Raw genomic sequence first — 16,713 nt, 5'->3', positions numbered from 1 at the left:
GAGTGAAAATGAGAGACAGTGTTTACAGCTGAATGAGAGAGGAGGAAAAAAGCAAGCTCTGGAGGATAAGAATGAAGGCGGCAGAGTGTGCTTGGCTGTGTGAGAGAGACGCAGAGGGTCAGAGTGTGTGACTGGGAGTGACTGTTTGGAGGAAATTGGAATTCTGACACTTCAGCACCCCTCAGTCCCCAGAAAGAGCTGAATCCAGTGTCTCGTAAGTCACACCTTCTCAGGTTTCTGCTCCTGGAATGTCGCTATCACACGCGCTGCAGCGCACGCATGCAGGCACACACGCACACGGATGCCAATAGATAAATAACAGATTATGAGTGACCGGTGCAAAGGAACTCGCGTATCCATTTCACATACACACACTCCAGTCTATAGAGAGAAGAGTGTGGATTTGTGAAGAAGTGTCAGCTGCCCCGGGCTAAAGCCTATCTTTATTTCACAGTCTGTCCGTGCTCGCTCACAGTTTTTCCACAGAATCTCGGCAATAATCTCGCTTTCTTTTTATTACAACGCATAATTCTTCTTGTATCTTAAGATCAAACCCTTTTCCACTGAGCGCAAGTTAGTGCAGACAAGGGGCTGGAAAGTTAGAAAATAAGAACAGCATATAGACAAGTCCGTTTGAGATGTTGCACAACAAGGTTTTACACACTGTGCACCTGTAAGTACAGGATGTTGCGTAACGGCCGAATGAGGCGTTCTGTAATTATGACAAATCAAAGAAAGGATAACTGGCTTACTATTCACAGCAGCTCTTTCTTAGGTCTGTCCTTTTGTTAAAATTCAGGCGTATCTCTGAGCAGCTGGAAAAAAAACGTTAAGAGGGAAGAGAAGCCATTAATTATTCCACAAAGTATTAATGCTCCAATAAAACAGTTTTCAAGTCAATTATTCATAATCTTTCCAGTTATTGGTGATTTTTGTGTTTTACTAGTCGGTTTATACGTTCCTCCATGAGCTGATAAAAACATCGGACTCTCAGACTTACGAATTCTTTTCAAATGTTGGTGGATTAACTCAAAAATGCATGGTAGTCAGCGTGGAAAACGCGGCTGTTTTCTTAGTTCTTGGAAAGCTGAGGCTCGAGGAAGTGAGGCTTTGACAGCGGCAGTATGTTATGCGCATTCAAATGCACACATGCTCACAAGGCACAAGCGCGAGGGTGCAACATGTCAATTTATGACACGCAAACTCCCCAGAGAGGCCGTTCATTATGCTGGAGTGAGAGCACGACTTTCTGTTTAAAATCTAAAACCACACAGATAAAAGTATTTGCACGCGGGCTGGAGTTTATCTACCCCTCCAGCCTGTCTGTCTCTTCGTCTTTCTACTCTGTCTTTCTTTCTCCACCATCCTCTGTAGGCTGAATAGTTTCTCATTAATTAATTAACATTCCTATGCCACTGTGTTTTCTGAGGGGCCTTTGTTACGGCCCCACAAAACCTCTTTCAGAGCTGTTCTTCACAATGTCTCTCTCTCTCTCTCTTGCATGCTCTCACTCTTTCTCTCTCTCACTCCCATGCTCCCTCTCTCTCTTCTCTCTTTTCTTCTTCTTTGTAGTGCAGTGTCTGTTGTGGCTCCGTCCGTCTTTTGTCGGTTTAAAAATGTTGCGTGATCTGCCACCATGTGATGTTTTATGTGATCTTTTCTTCAATACCTCAACTGCGCATAGGCATTTATACAGACTATTCACAGGCACACCTTCCACATTCACACAGTGCACCCACGTAGAGCACGCAAATTCCCATGGGCACGCTCATTTGTACGTACTGTACATACACAAAAAACAAAACAAAAAATCACGCACATGCTATTCATACACCTGCAAACTTCTCCACTCCCTGGGCACCCCACCTCTCCCCTTCCTGTGCACTGAGCTCTGTCATCTTTTTAAATGCTCTTTAATTGTCTGGCCCCGGGGGAGCCCTAAAACACACACACTGTAAAAACCTGCATGTCTGGTCTCCTGCCTGCATCTGTCTCTCTTTCTGACTGTCTTTTACGGCCCTTTCTTATCTTTTATCTCATTTTTATCCTTCCCTTGAATCGCAAATGTGCAGACAAGCACGCACGGTGCTCCTTACTGTTACAAAAATAGGCTACGTATTTGTTCAAATTGCACCTGTTCTGACAGCGCTGATGGATTTGTGCCAAGTTCAATGTGAGGCAGTGTAATTCAGATTTCAGTTGATACTGAATTGTTCACCCTAGTGGGAGAGGGGATTCTTTAAAATCAGCTGCCAAGGTCATTGTCTGTGAACATATTTAGATCTACAAGCTGCGGTGCATCTTAAACAAATTTAAAAAAAAAAAAACTAAAGTAGCCTGAGTGGTGAAACATCTTTAAGGAAACTCAACAATTCCAGTTGTCTTTGTTTTAATTTAATTTAAGATGCACATACAGTATATGTAGGGTGACCAGATCCCAATTCACCAGATGTGGGACAAAGGCTACGTTTGTGTGGGACAGTGTGGGACAATGTGAGATACCAGTGCATCATGGTACCCTAAAAGAACTAACAGAAAAAATTAACATTTCTATTCTGCCCCTTTGCTTATAGCATTACTATGCTTTGCCATCTGATTGATTCAGTAGCACATAACAGCCTGCAAATAAAAACTTAACAAATATATTTTATAATATATATATATAAAAACTTATTTAAATGCAACTTTCCCAAGTTCCCAAGTTGAGCAACACGTTTTGTCTCGCATTGTCTGTGTCGTTTCACGTCGTATTCACCTCCGTGTGAAACGGAAAAATGACTCAAGCAAACTTCACAGCAAACTTTACCAGACTCGCCTTGCACTGGTTTCACCCAGGGATAGATAGTTTAACAGTCTTTATTATAGCTGCATTTCCTCTTCTCAGTCGTACGGGTTGTGCTTCCCTCCATGTCTCGCACTGCATGCCGTTCTGATCTGATTTGTATTGTTTGTTGTTGGTGGGCGCGCCCTTAACCTGCGTCCGCGTCTCAGTTTGATTGACATGATCAAACAGCCCGCCCCGACCCCTGATGACAGCCCTCACTGCTTTCTCCAAACAGCTATTTGATAAATGCCAGATTATAAAACACGCATGGAGTCTGACTGTCAATAACAATGCGGGACAACGTCTCAATTTGCGGGATGTGTGAAAAGTAATGAAAATGCGTGACTGTCCCGCACAAAGCGGGACATCTGGTCACCCTAAGTATATGTGCAGTGTAAGCACAGTTATACTCTGTTGGAAGCTCTACTTGAAGGTCATCATTAGATTTTACCATTTTTTTTAACCTTACTAAGCTCACAACCACCAATCAGAGCCAACTCCATGGCGCTCAGATGACGTGGGTGACTACATGGCTGTCACTCTTCTGTCCATCCCTGCATTAAGCCCATTTAAATGATTTGATTGGCCCAGCAGATCTTTGCCAGAGCATAATCAGTTCCCAACAGTGTGTTTCCAGACCATAAATCTTTCTGGGCAGGAAAAACTGGACTGACTTCCAGGCTAGTAATGTCATTTTTTTCACATCCTCTTTTCACAACACGCATTCACGTGTCTTGAGTGATCACTTATGACCGGATCTCACCTTCTCCGCTCTGTGTGCAAATAAATATTTACATCGTTCCTGTTTGCAACCTTGTTTTTTCAACTGGCAAGAGGCAGGATGGCCCTTCCCGACTCCTAGTGCGCTGGAAACTAAAACAAGAAGAGGAAGAAAGATAAATAATACGGACGAAGTTGATTATTTGACGTGTTAGACGCAGACCGAATCGCTCACACAATTTATTTATGTGTGGGCTTTTTGCAAATACGTTCTTCCGCTTACCCAGACCACCTTAGAATGCGGTCAGGACAATCAGGTTTTAGTGCATTCCTGCATGCACTCAGCTGCCGCTCAACTGTCCATTTGTGATTGGATCACCCAAGATGTACAGTATGTTAATGCAATCTGTGAACAGGGTCAGAATGTATTAAGGTTGAGTCAGAGAGCTGGTGCTAATGGTGTTGTCTGGTGATGCTCAGTTGTATTATGTGACTAGGCCGATAATGTGTGATGACACTAAGTTAACACATTATTTATGTGATGACTTATGAACGGAGACAAGCTGAAGGGAAATATCCTGTAATATCCTTTATATCCTACAATATCCTCCAATATCCTTTATATCCTTTATATCCTGTTTTTTTTTTTTTTTTAAACCTGCAATTGAAGCTTGTATTTTTCTTCACTGTGCAACGACATGTAGCTGCAGAGACAGTTTTGTTAAGGTTGTCGTTGTTTTACATTGGGGCATGCAAAATGACATTAAACTTCACAGGGCTTGAAACCACAGTGTAAATGCAGGTAACAAAAGCCCCAAGAGACATTTAGTTCCTTTCTGGAAGGTTTCCAGACATTTGGGCCAAAACACACTGCAGTTTAACCGCACACATGAAAACAGCCTATTATTTTGTAGAGTCGCACCTTTCACACGGGAGCTATGTGCTCGCCAGTGTCTGTTTCCACGCTTTTTCCTTCCCAGTCACTTCCTGCCAGTACATTGCCGCTCCCGTAGCATCTCCATCACCTTTTGCTCTCGCATGTGTAGAGTTAATAACTAGTTGAGAAGTATCCTGAGTTAGAACTCAAATTCGCAGCGCAGCACAAGGCTTCCACTTGGTGCCAGTACCATCTTGACAACTCATCATTAAGCATTCACATTAGCAAGTCCAGCTTCCATCTGTATCTCCCACGTTCAGTGTGTGATAAATCTGTCAGAAGACATGACGTGAGTCTCTGCTCTATGGCCGGTTCGTGTTGCACTTCAGTGATTAATGGGCTCTGTGAGTCACTAATGTACAATTAACACATTCCAGATAGAAGGTAGAATCAAACTCTCCTGATGGCTCCAGAAAGGCTCGGCCCGGCTGTGCGATGAGTAATCGGCCCAAACACTCACACACACGGATGTGAGCATGGGTGTAAACATTCATACTCTACTTGCCACTCAAGCAGCTTTTGTGCTCTTTTATTCTCTCTCTATATCTCTCACTTCTTCTAGCATTCAATCTCTCACTCACACACACGCTATCAAACAGTCTGAATCAGATCAAAGCCAGGGCTCCCTCCCCCTCTCCACCGTGCTCTCTGGGCTGTAAACACTATCCAAGCAACGGCAGCCTTGAAGACACAAAGACAAGTAGCTACCTGACACCTGACACTAACTTGAGAGCACTCACCGTGGGCTACCTGGGAATAAAACACACACACACACACACACACACAAGGCTACCTGAGCTGCTTGCAGCAAGAAGAGTCCATTCAGGAGAGAACAGAGAAAGTAGCCGCGCAATCAACCCCCCCAACACACACACTCCATACCAGCTCACCTCCTCACCCAGATCCACTGCCCCACCCCACACTTCAGAACACCTCTTCTCCACCAAGCTCCTGCAAATCCAACATCTACCCTTCCCTCTCAAATCTAAGCCACAGATAAAAAAAAGTTGATAGATGTTTGTATTTCTTCACATTTCCCACAGATGCATGCGCTCACTGTGCCTTTGTCTGTATCTGAGCATGCCTGAGTTGCAGGGAGACAATTGAAGGCTAACTCAGGTATACTCAGCGGAAGCAAGTGAGACGCCGTGGGTCGCCGGTGGCGGCAACCTAGGTGTGTACTCTGGCTTTTCATGTGAAACCACCTGAAAGCCAACAAAAGGTCCCTCTCCTTCCCTTCAACCCCCACTTCCCTCTCTTCCTCTCTGCATCTCACAGTACAAAGGGAAGGAATGAATGAAAGAAAGAGCTGCGGCAAAGGAAGGGGGATGAGGTAAGGGGACGAGGATGCAAGGGTGGGGCGAGGGCCTGGAGGAGAGGGGGTGCTGATGAGTGGGCAAAACAGGCCGCTGGAGGTATTTTCCTGTGCGTTTGTAAGAGACGATCATAAGCCTCCAGGGATTTTCGTGGAGATCAGCAAAGCACTCCATCAGAGAGAAATAGTTTGTTACCTTAGCTGGAGGGCCTGGGGTTTGTGTAATTTCTGGGGCACACTTCCAGAACTTGTATCGATAAAGCATTTTTATTTTTATGGCTAATTTTAAATTTAAAGGTTTAGATAATGTACAACTTTGCTGTACTTCTTTAAGGCTTTGTATGCATCAGTTCTGTTACATAAATCTAGATGAACACTTGCTAATGTTCAACTGCAGTCAAGAGCCCGGACACAACTGCACATGTAATGTCAAATGCTCACCGCTCAGAATGACAGTGTTGATGCTGTAATCATGTTTACTATCTCAGTTTAACATCTCATCATGCTAACAATTTATATTTTGCTCACCAACCCACAGCTGAGACTGATGGCAAGTCATTACAGTTTGCCCTGAGGGCGACGCGTATGCATCCATTAGTTTTGGAAACATTTTTCTCAACATCACAAATTCGAACCTCCTGTTCTTTCTGGGGAAATAGTCAGGGGATCAACAAAAGTCACAAGGATTCATCATCTGGAGGACGGGAGTGTCTGCTCCAGGGCAATCCACAAAATAGATATTTCAGTCTGGGCCAAAGTGGCGGGCTGACAGATGTTGCCCCGCTAGCGTGGCTAACAGAAACAGCCAGTAGTTGCAGAAGTTAAGAAGCTCTTGGGACACTTTTCATTGTGACATATACTACGCCAGACTGCTGAGATGTATTGCAACAAAAGGGGTAAAGCAAAAGATAAATATAACAGGTATTTATGAGGATTTGACAGTGTTTGTTTAAATGAAAGTATCAAAATATCCTCTAAGACCAAGACGTAATTATGTTTATTATAATAAATCTATTTGATATAACCACATTAATGTAATATTTGCATCACATTCATATTACAATGGTGTAAAATAATAGCTGCATTAGTAGCTTAAACTGAGGATTTAAAAGTTGTGTTCCTTTTTAGTGCAATTACTAACAACATACATAGGAGGGAGCCCTTCCCACGCTCCAAACTGTGCACTGTAAACCGTAAGGAAAGCAAAGAGCTATGACATGTGACCGAAAAAGGTTAAAAAGATAACTTATTTCTCAATTCACAGATGATTTAATTGATATGGGGTCAAGCTGCTTATGAAAAACTACTGCTTTGAAAGCTGAAACGCAGCAACATAGCACCTATAAAGCGAAAACATTTATAAAAATATGTTAATTTGTTTCATAATTATTAACAATATTAATATTGGGCACCTTAATAACATTGGTTAAGATTATCACACTATGACACTTTTATTCACATGTGTTAAGTTAAATAATAGGTTCCATTCTGTTTTTATGTAAACATGACCTAATTGTCTAATTAAAATAATCAAAAAAAATACTCTTGAGCTTAATTCCCTTAACATTGTAACTATATCTGCGATGCAGCGCGGCCTGCCGTATCTGAGACAAAGCTTCCTTGTGTTTCCATCTCCACTTCGCTTGTTTTCTCTGCAGTGACAGTGTGATATACGAGGGTTAATATGGTGAAATAAGCTGACTAAAGCAGGCAGGTCCACACATGCACGCTGCCAAAGAAAGAGACGCTCCACTCTGTTTGATGCTATTCTGAGCGACGCCACTGGCGCTGCACTGAGGGCCTTGTGTTTGTGAGGGAGTTCGTAGGTGTCTGTGTGTTTGTCTGTTATACCGGTAAATTCTGTCTGTGAAACAGTTGATTGACCTTGAAACTAAGCAGTGATTGCTGCGGCAAGCGCTGCCTGATCATGTCGACGTGTGTGCATTTTTTGCATGCGAATGATGAATGTTTTTGAGCCCTTCTTTGTAGTCGCACCCAAGTCTGCGTGATAGCATCAGTCGTGTCACTGTGGAGGGAGACTGATGTGGAATGTTAGCACTCACTGAAAGTGTCGGACTGTCTCCTTAGAGCCTCATTCATGCGGAACATATATAGGACCGGCAGGAGCCTCAGCACATTAAAGTGAGAGATGAAGAGAGGAGCCTTGTTAAAGTAGGTTTCACACCAGTGTCAGAGAATTCCACTCCACTGAGAAGTACAGAGCAGTTGAAACATTACAGCTATTAAAACTAAAATTAGGCACCTGGGAGGTATGAAACTTATCATCACGGAAAGCATGGCTACAATCATCTTATTAAATCATGCAATTATGTTATTTGAGCTGCTTCTCATGGCAGCCGGAGTTGATTTTTTAAATTAGGTGACGAAATGGCGCCATCTTCTGCCTAAAGACAAAACTGCATCAGCGCTTCAGCTGAAGAGCAACCAGATGATGGCATCACTGACGTGTTGATGCTCCAGTATTATTCAGTTTATATGATTTATAATACACAATAAAGTTAAGTATTACTTATGAATGTTTGCAAATGAATGGGCAATTAAATTTGCCAGCATCACACTGGGCACGTAGAGATAAACCAGCTCACTGAACTCTTGTTTCCAGACACTAACATTTGCATCAAAGAATTTAATGTTTACTGCACATGGTTACGCTGTTATTGGAAAGAGGCTCAATGAGCTAATCTCCCAAATATATCCTAAAATACACCGATGAAGCATAACATTATGACCTTTACCGTTGTTTCCCTTGTGCCCTTTCAAAACAGTTCTTCTGACTATTCAGAGAATGGACATGGGCCTTCTGAAGGTGTCCTGACAGGAGAAGTAAATAACATTGACCATCTTGTGACAATGCAAAGTTCTGCTGGGAAACTTTTGGACCTGGCATTTGTATGGATGTTACCTGACCTCCAAATTCACTAGATCCCAAACTGATCAAGTATCTGTGGGATGCACTGGAACAAGCCTGATCCACAGAGGCCCCTCACCTCAACCCACAGGATCCAAAGCCCCACAACAACATTCTGTTGCCAGAAACCACAGGACACCCTCAGAAGGCCCATGTCCATTCTCTGATGAGTCAGAACTGTTTTGGAGGCACAAGGGAGAACTACACAATATTAGACTTCGACAGACATACAGTGGAGATAAACATTATTGCACATTTTAATTGCAGGATAATAGGAGTGAGGAGGGGGGAACTATTTATAATGCATTAAGCAGTCTTATGGCATAAGGGATGAAACTGTTTTTGAACCTGGCTCTTCTGCTCTGTAGGCTGCGAAACCTCCTTCCAGAGACCAGCAGCGAGAACAGTTCATGGTGGGGGTGTGAGGTTTCTGAGGTGATGTTTTGTGCCCTTGTCAGACAACATTTCTCTGCAATGTCCTGGAAAGAAACGCTAGGGAGTTGGTCATAATGTTATGCCTGATCGGTGTAGACATAAATATGGTGTCAACAGGTTTTCTTCTAGCCTTGAAATATAACCTTGATTCTATTATATCATATAGATATTGGTGTTTGTATTTATATCAGACACAATCTCACAACTCTGTAAAGTGGTGATAGGCTGAAGGTTCATTGGCTTTGATTTTGCATTTGAAGGTGTTTTTTTTTTTTTGTCAGCATTCAAACAATTGTTAATTACACAAAATACGTTTATGTTACACATTGACTCCATCTGCCCAGCTTCCTCACAGAGAATGTCCTTTTTCTCTTGTTCCCCTTTTGACCACCGATGGTTCTCCTCTGGTCAGAACCCTCCTTCCTGTAGGCCTGAGAATTCTCTCTTTCTGCTGAGGTTGCAGTTTAATGTGCAACGTGATTGGTATTTTTTCTCTGGAAAACAACAAACGGTATTAATTGCCAGTGTTGGGCAAGTTACTTCAAAAACGTAATACATTATGTATTACTTGTTATTGTCATTTCAAAGTAATTCGTTACATTATAATATTGCTGTCTCTGAATTGTAAGGCATTACACTACTACTGCATTACTTTTAAGTTACTTTCACCAAAATAACTGGAAATATATATATACTTATTCTAAATGTATCTTATTATGCTCCTAGGCCACCAAAGACTGGGCAGACAGCAGTGAATGAGAGAACACATCTTCCTTTAATTTCAAACTACTGTGTCACAAAGCTATCATTTGGTTTAAAAAATAAAGAAAAGAAATTGCATTTAAATGAGACGATGAGGTGGGAACAATAAGTGCAAAACAAACTTAAGGTCAATAAACGTCAAAAAAAGCTAACCTCCTGACTACCAGGAAAAAAAATATTATTGGCTTTAACATCAACACATATGCACAAACCAAAAGCTTAATATAAACTGTGGACAGTGGTTGATTGACAACCTGCACTATTAGCTTACCAGAGAGAGAAAAAAACGTCAGCTAGCAATCTCCTTCTTAACAATAACAACAACAGGAAAAGTTAGGGCTGTTGCTAACGACTGTAATGTGTTGGTACTGAGTGATAAAGTTAACTGGGACAAAGTTTAGGGAGCTTGAGCACCCCTAAAAACGGGCTAGACACGCCTATGGGCGCAGTGATGTCTCGTAATACAATATAAGGAACAATCATAGCCAGAATTTAGTTAAAAACAGATCTTTAACAGCTTTGTCTCCGCTTTTGTCCTCAGTTTGCTTTCTTTTCACTAACTTAATGTTAGCGTGGCACTGCTCTAAATGTTTCGTTGGATTACTTGTGCTATTTCGCGACGTAGATAGATCTTTTGGTTTCGCACATAAAGTGCACTTAACTACTATGCTCCTCATATCTTTGTCTCTAACAAACTGAAAATAATGAGAGTATGTCCATCTCGAAAATGTACTGTCCGACGTCGAGCCTGCATTAGCCCTGCAGGAAGAAACGTTTTACAATTTGCGCGGAATTTTTCTCCTCTGCAAAACAACAAAACACCACTCAGTTTCGGGTTAAAATGCATTGTAACGCACGTTACTGACCGTTGTACCGAGTAAAATATTACCCAGTTTTTTTTTTTTTGGAATGCCTTACATTACCGCGTTACAGCAAAAACCAATACATTACAGTAATTACATTACTTTTATAACATGTTACTCCCAACACTGTTAATTACAAACAGAAGTTGCTGATTGTGGTTTCTGTTCTTGGACAGCCCCTTCCAACTTCCAGCTTGCAGCAGGTATTGAAAGTTTAAGCACACTTTGCTGTTTATGTACTCTTTAAAGCTCCTTAATATAGTTTAATGTCCTTCATCAATGAGTTTGTTAATTAATTAATTCATAATCATAAACCAAATCCACTGTCATTCGTCTTTAGGAGTGTTTTTGTAGTTACTCGGTAATTCTGCCCTGTCAGCACAAATCCTCATACCACAGCAACCGTCTCATGCACATCGCAGCACAGACAGTCCTGTTATTTTTTCTACTGACCGCAGTCTGGCCTTTGAAGATTTCAGCAAACGAGAAGTGATAAATACCCAATCGTCACTCTGACTGTGACATGTTCTTCTGTGGAAAGAGGAAGCCTTTCCTCTGCCACAGTAACACAAACACTCAGTAGAATACACACATCGCTGACACAATTATCCTGGCTCCACAGGGCACTCCTAAAGGTGCAGAAATCACAGCAGAGAAAAACCCAGCTGGATTTAGTTCCCATGGATTAAGATTTAACCTAATATAACAGTTTTTATTGTTGTAGTACATCCCTTCTGGAATTTCTACATTGCCTTTCTGGTAAATATTGCATGAGGTGTATTTGTATCTTATGCAGATTTGTGTGCTGAGCCTTCATGTTGTGACTTTCCCCTTCAGCCAAGAGATATTGAATTCAGATCCGGTGACAGAGGAGGCTATTTGAGGGCGTTGAACTCATTGGTATGTCAGGAAATAAGCCTGAAATGGCGGTGCACTATCAAGGATCTTAAAGTGTGTCCAGAAATCATTCTCCACATTATTACACTGTAATCACCAACCTGGACGGTTGGTCCAGTAGACTCATGCTATTCACACAAAGTTCTGACTCGACCATCCATTCATCGATTTTTCTAGTCTTCTGTTAGAAAGGTGTGTCCTGTTCAGCAGCTGATCTGCTTTCACACAGGTACATGAATACATGTCCCCGGAATAAGACGATAACATAATCCTTTGATTCATTCCACAGTGGAGTGAATAGAACAGACTTGTTTGCGTTTTAGTTTAGCCAAAAACAACAATGCTTGTTAACTGTAACACAGTCCTAGTCGGCGGTCGAGAAACCATGAGTAATTCGTCAAACTCCTACATCAGCAGGACAAAAACTGGCCTTTCTGCCAAACAAACTATCCCCATCACCGTCCCAGCATTTCAGTTAAGTGATAATTTGCAGCAAATTACAAAATGTTAACACACCAAACTATGCTAAATAACACACTGTTCCTCAAATATAAGCAATATTAGGGTACACTGTATACTGTAAACAATACTGTAGTATTCTGATGTTTAACACCATCACAAGTTGGACAAGTAGTAGACGAATGAATAGCTATCTAATCAGATACTGTAACCAGGATTTAAATAAATAAACACGTGAAAATCAGGAGAAACAAAATCACATAATACAAATCAGATAAATCATCAACATCGTGCATCAAAAGGGGGCAACAGAAAGCAGTCAACATGCAGCTGTGCGTGTCTCCAAGTCATTTAAAATAGTTTAGGTTTGTTTAGTGAGATCAGCTTCCTAAGATTGAGGTAATTTTGCAACTGACGATAAAACATTAAAGAACTACCAGCAACAAAGGCCAGCTGTTACGTCACCTCGCATCGCCTGTGTCTGGGCAAAAAAGTTGCACTTGAATGCACCCCCAAAAACTAGCTGAGGCATGTGTTCTGCAGCTGCCAGAAAGGAAATACCTTTTCGTACCAGCAGGTGGCAGTAATCTGTATTCATCGTGCAAAAAGGGAAACCGGAAGAGCTACTGTTAGCTTGGAGGATAGTAAGCTAGGAAAGGCTACAGATCGTCACATAGTGCTGGCCTTCCCCGAAGCTTGTTGATCAGTTGTGTGCTACACGTGGATGAAAAACGAGAAGCGCTCTCTGAGTGCCCTCTAAATTTCATCGTTTTGCTCGCGTTTCTGTTTCTCGTGAACTAGTTCGCTAAGCTGATCAGCCAATCAGATCATCACTCTGACCGACTCGTTCCACCTACTCATTAAATATGCTAAACCGGCTGTGCGAGACACGCTGACAACAACCAACGGCCCAACACTAACCGATGGCGCACTGTCAGCTTGGTGTTTCATAGCCCTAAGCGTGTCTGGGGGGAGGATTTCTCAATTCAGAACCGACTTTCCCAACAGATGGTATGAGTAAGTCTAGTATGAGTCAGGATGGTAAATAATTTCTTGGAAGAATGTAGATCTGTTTTTTTCTGTTTAGGACGTACTGGCAAATGTAAGACGCTAAACGTGAGATATTTAACACGCAGAACAATAGACTGCACCTCCTAACTTTCGTGTGTTAGCGAAACTAACTAGTGGGCTAGTCAGTTTGTTGACTTTACAGCTGTGACGTTTTAAGCATCACGTCAACTAGTCACTGATCAAGTGACAGTAAAAACATGGACGCCTCTGAGAAGACAGGTGAGGAGCAAACTAGCAGCGGGTCATCAAGTGTGAGGAAATACTTCACTAAAGACGAAGCCCATACTGCTATCCACTATCCAATCTTACACCAAGCTGAGGGGTACAATTAAACACTATTACGAGAGCCTGTGGGGTATTATAATAAATGCAATTGATGGGGCCAATTTATACAGGCTATACATATCTGCAGCGCACAGTGTGTAGCGCATGATCTGTCTGTTCTCTGCACGTGTATTCAGGTCAAGAGTCCATTGTTTCATTGTTGCAGTGTGGTGTTTTTATTGGTGACGTCATCAGCGACTACTTGGTGTCGCGTGGTCGTCTCATAATATTCGACTTTAAATTCTGGACTCATGCAACCCCTGGTCCACTCTAGCTTTTTACTCAAAGAACCACTTAGGCTCGGCCTCACAGAGGTGCCAGCATGGATGCAAAGTCTTATTAAATGGTATATTCAAAAAAACCTGTCAAATTTCATGCATGTGTAACTGGCATATGGCATTAACAATGACTCTCTTAAGGAAATTGACGTGACGCACAAAGTCCCCATGTCACAGTATAACCGTCAACAGCAACAATTTGTTCTGTAATGTTAAGATCATGAGAACACCGGCCACCGCCACCGCCACCTTCTGAAAGATTCATATAGCGTCCAAACGGGACAAAAGACAGATGTTACATGTGTGTCTGTTGCTAATGAGGCGACAAGTTCAGATGTGGGAGAGAAAAGACGGCTATTGTTTTCTCCTACCCTGCCCTTATGACAGCTGTGGAGTGGAGGTGTGAGCCTCCAGCAGAATACACGATGATCTGGTCAAGCTGTGCTAACAGTCAAATATGCATGATTTCTGTGTGACTGTGGTGTGCGTGGGCTTTCCTCTGTGCAACAGGGACTGCTTTCAAAAATAGCTCATCAAGGAACCAAGGGCCCTTTATTGTGTTCTTTGGAAAATCTCACCGAGATGTTTTATTTTGTTCTCTGAGCCCAGATAAAATGTCTCTCTCTCCCGCTCTGGCTTTCTTTGCCCGTGCTTATCTCGCTGTGAAAACAGATGATTTATGTACAGTCTTCGCACTCGAGTTTATGTGTTATTCAGATAAGGCTCGCTGGGGTTGTGTGCGTGTCTGTGCGGTTTATGAGTGTTTATTGAGACCACAGATTGTAGGACTGTCTACTGGAGGACACAAACAATCTTCCGTGGGAATGCAAAGTCCCACCAGTTCCCAATCCCATTCCTTATCTCCAGCATTCCCATATGAGCAATGTATATTATCCCCTGGAAGCAGGACCATTTGATCAATTCGCTGCTGGAGACCTCATGCAAATGGCATATGCGAGTTTTCAAAAATAATCACACATTAGGAAATTAAAACTAAAATTAGCACAAAGAGAACGTGTCAAATGAATAAAATCAGTTTTGCATCGAGACAAAATAAAAGACACACAAAGAAAACAAAAAAAGGCAGCAGAGACAGAATTGTGTGAGAGTGGCACAGAGGTGGAGGAGGTGGTAATCTTGCTGGGGGGTGGTCAACCTCAGGTTTTGCATACTTTCCACTGCACATACACGGCGCATATGCCAACACCACCGCGTGCCCAACTGTCTCCTCACCTGCCAGACTGCTCTTCTGACTCACCTGGCCTCCATCTGCGGCCCTGCCCATGGGTGTGAACATCAAACGGACTTAAAATTGAGAACTGTTGCCCCTGACACCACAAATATACATATAACTGCAGCAAAGAACGTCTAAAAATATATATAGAGAGAGAGAAAGCAATTATCCCTGTAACGTGGCAACAATTAATGCGATTAAATCTATGGCGTGTCTGCAAAGCTGAATAAATTACTCAGTTCAGTTATTCCACCGTATGCCTTGCTTGCTCATTCATGGTAGGATTACTAACCTTACTGTGAACACCTACTATCGCTTATCACATGACACAAACACACACACACACACACACCGTTTTTTGTGTGAGCGCTGGGGGATTTCCCAGTTACCTGCATGTGTACAGGTGATTTGCGTATATTCACTAATCTGGGGGGTTTGGCTTTAACTGTAAACCTACTACACCTGGACACACACACATACACAAACACACACACACAGCCCCTTACTCATCAGCAACCGATAGACGCGATAAGCCCACGACGGGCCTTGATTGCCCCAAGACCTCAAACACTAATGGTCAACAGCGCTTCACACGTGCCTCTCGCAAGTCGGTTTAACAATTCACCTGCCGCTCTGTGACCGTTAAACATCAGTGACTTGGGTTTAATACAGGCAGACAGCTGATCACATCTGTCACACACAGAGGCGTATACCGTTATAAACGCTCAGGAACAAAGGCAATATGCAAAATGTGATTTAAAATTGACATTAATTGCTTCATAATTAATGTAAATGCCCCTGTGTCTGTTAAGAGATAAATGTGCTCTGGTGATTACTATCACTGTGATTTCTCTTTTAATAAAAGAGAGAAATCTAATATCTCTGTGTCTTTTAACCCCCCCCCCCCCACACACACACACACACCCACACACCCACACACCCTTACCCGTCAGTCTTTTATTGCCTCAAGTTTATTTTTAGAAACTTTTATTTTTAGCCCAGATTTCCCACACTCATTCTCATAAAAGGTCAGTGACGGCACATTTAAGGCAGTTCCACAAACACACATCAGTTGTATTACTGATTCAGTGTATCACCTAGTTTACACGTTCAAGTAAAGCAACAGTTCTCAGGTTTCACTTGCCTCGCTGTGTGTGTATGGGTGTGTGTGTGTGTGTGTGTGTGTATATCTGACTGCAAGGGTCCAATGTCTCTTTGGCCTTATCACCCTGCCGTAGTCCTCCAGGTGCAAGCTGAGTTATACGAATCCTAACCGTCACCCATTTCTCTGAATGCTGAGGGTTTTTCCGAACACGTTCATCAAGTCTTTATATAATGCATTTGATTGTGTTTTTATGCTCTGACGGCGACTAATTTCTACTGCTGCACCCTCAGCTAATACTCTTACTAAGCTGCAACATCTACTCGCGCTATTACCGTTACTGGTGTGGAGTACTAAAACAAGTCTGGCTGACTTGTTTTTTCAGATTGTGATTTTGAGTTCCACAGTTTGGGAAATACACGCATATGCATATACACTTAAATGTATAAGTGTAAATATACACCAGCTGTATATTTTGGGGGCTGTATCAGTTTGTCCAGCTGCGAGGTGCCCTTCTTCTTAGTGCTGCCTCCCCATCACACCACAGCGTGGAGCCCCCCCTT

This window comes from Chelon labrosus, assembly GCF_963514085.1.
Source record: "Chelon labrosus genome assembly, chromosome: 10".
NCBI classification, from domain to species: Eukaryota; Metazoa; Chordata; class Actinopteri; order Mugiliformes; family Mugilidae; genus Chelon; species Chelon labrosus.
Note: the sequence above shows the minus strand (reverse complement) of the source record.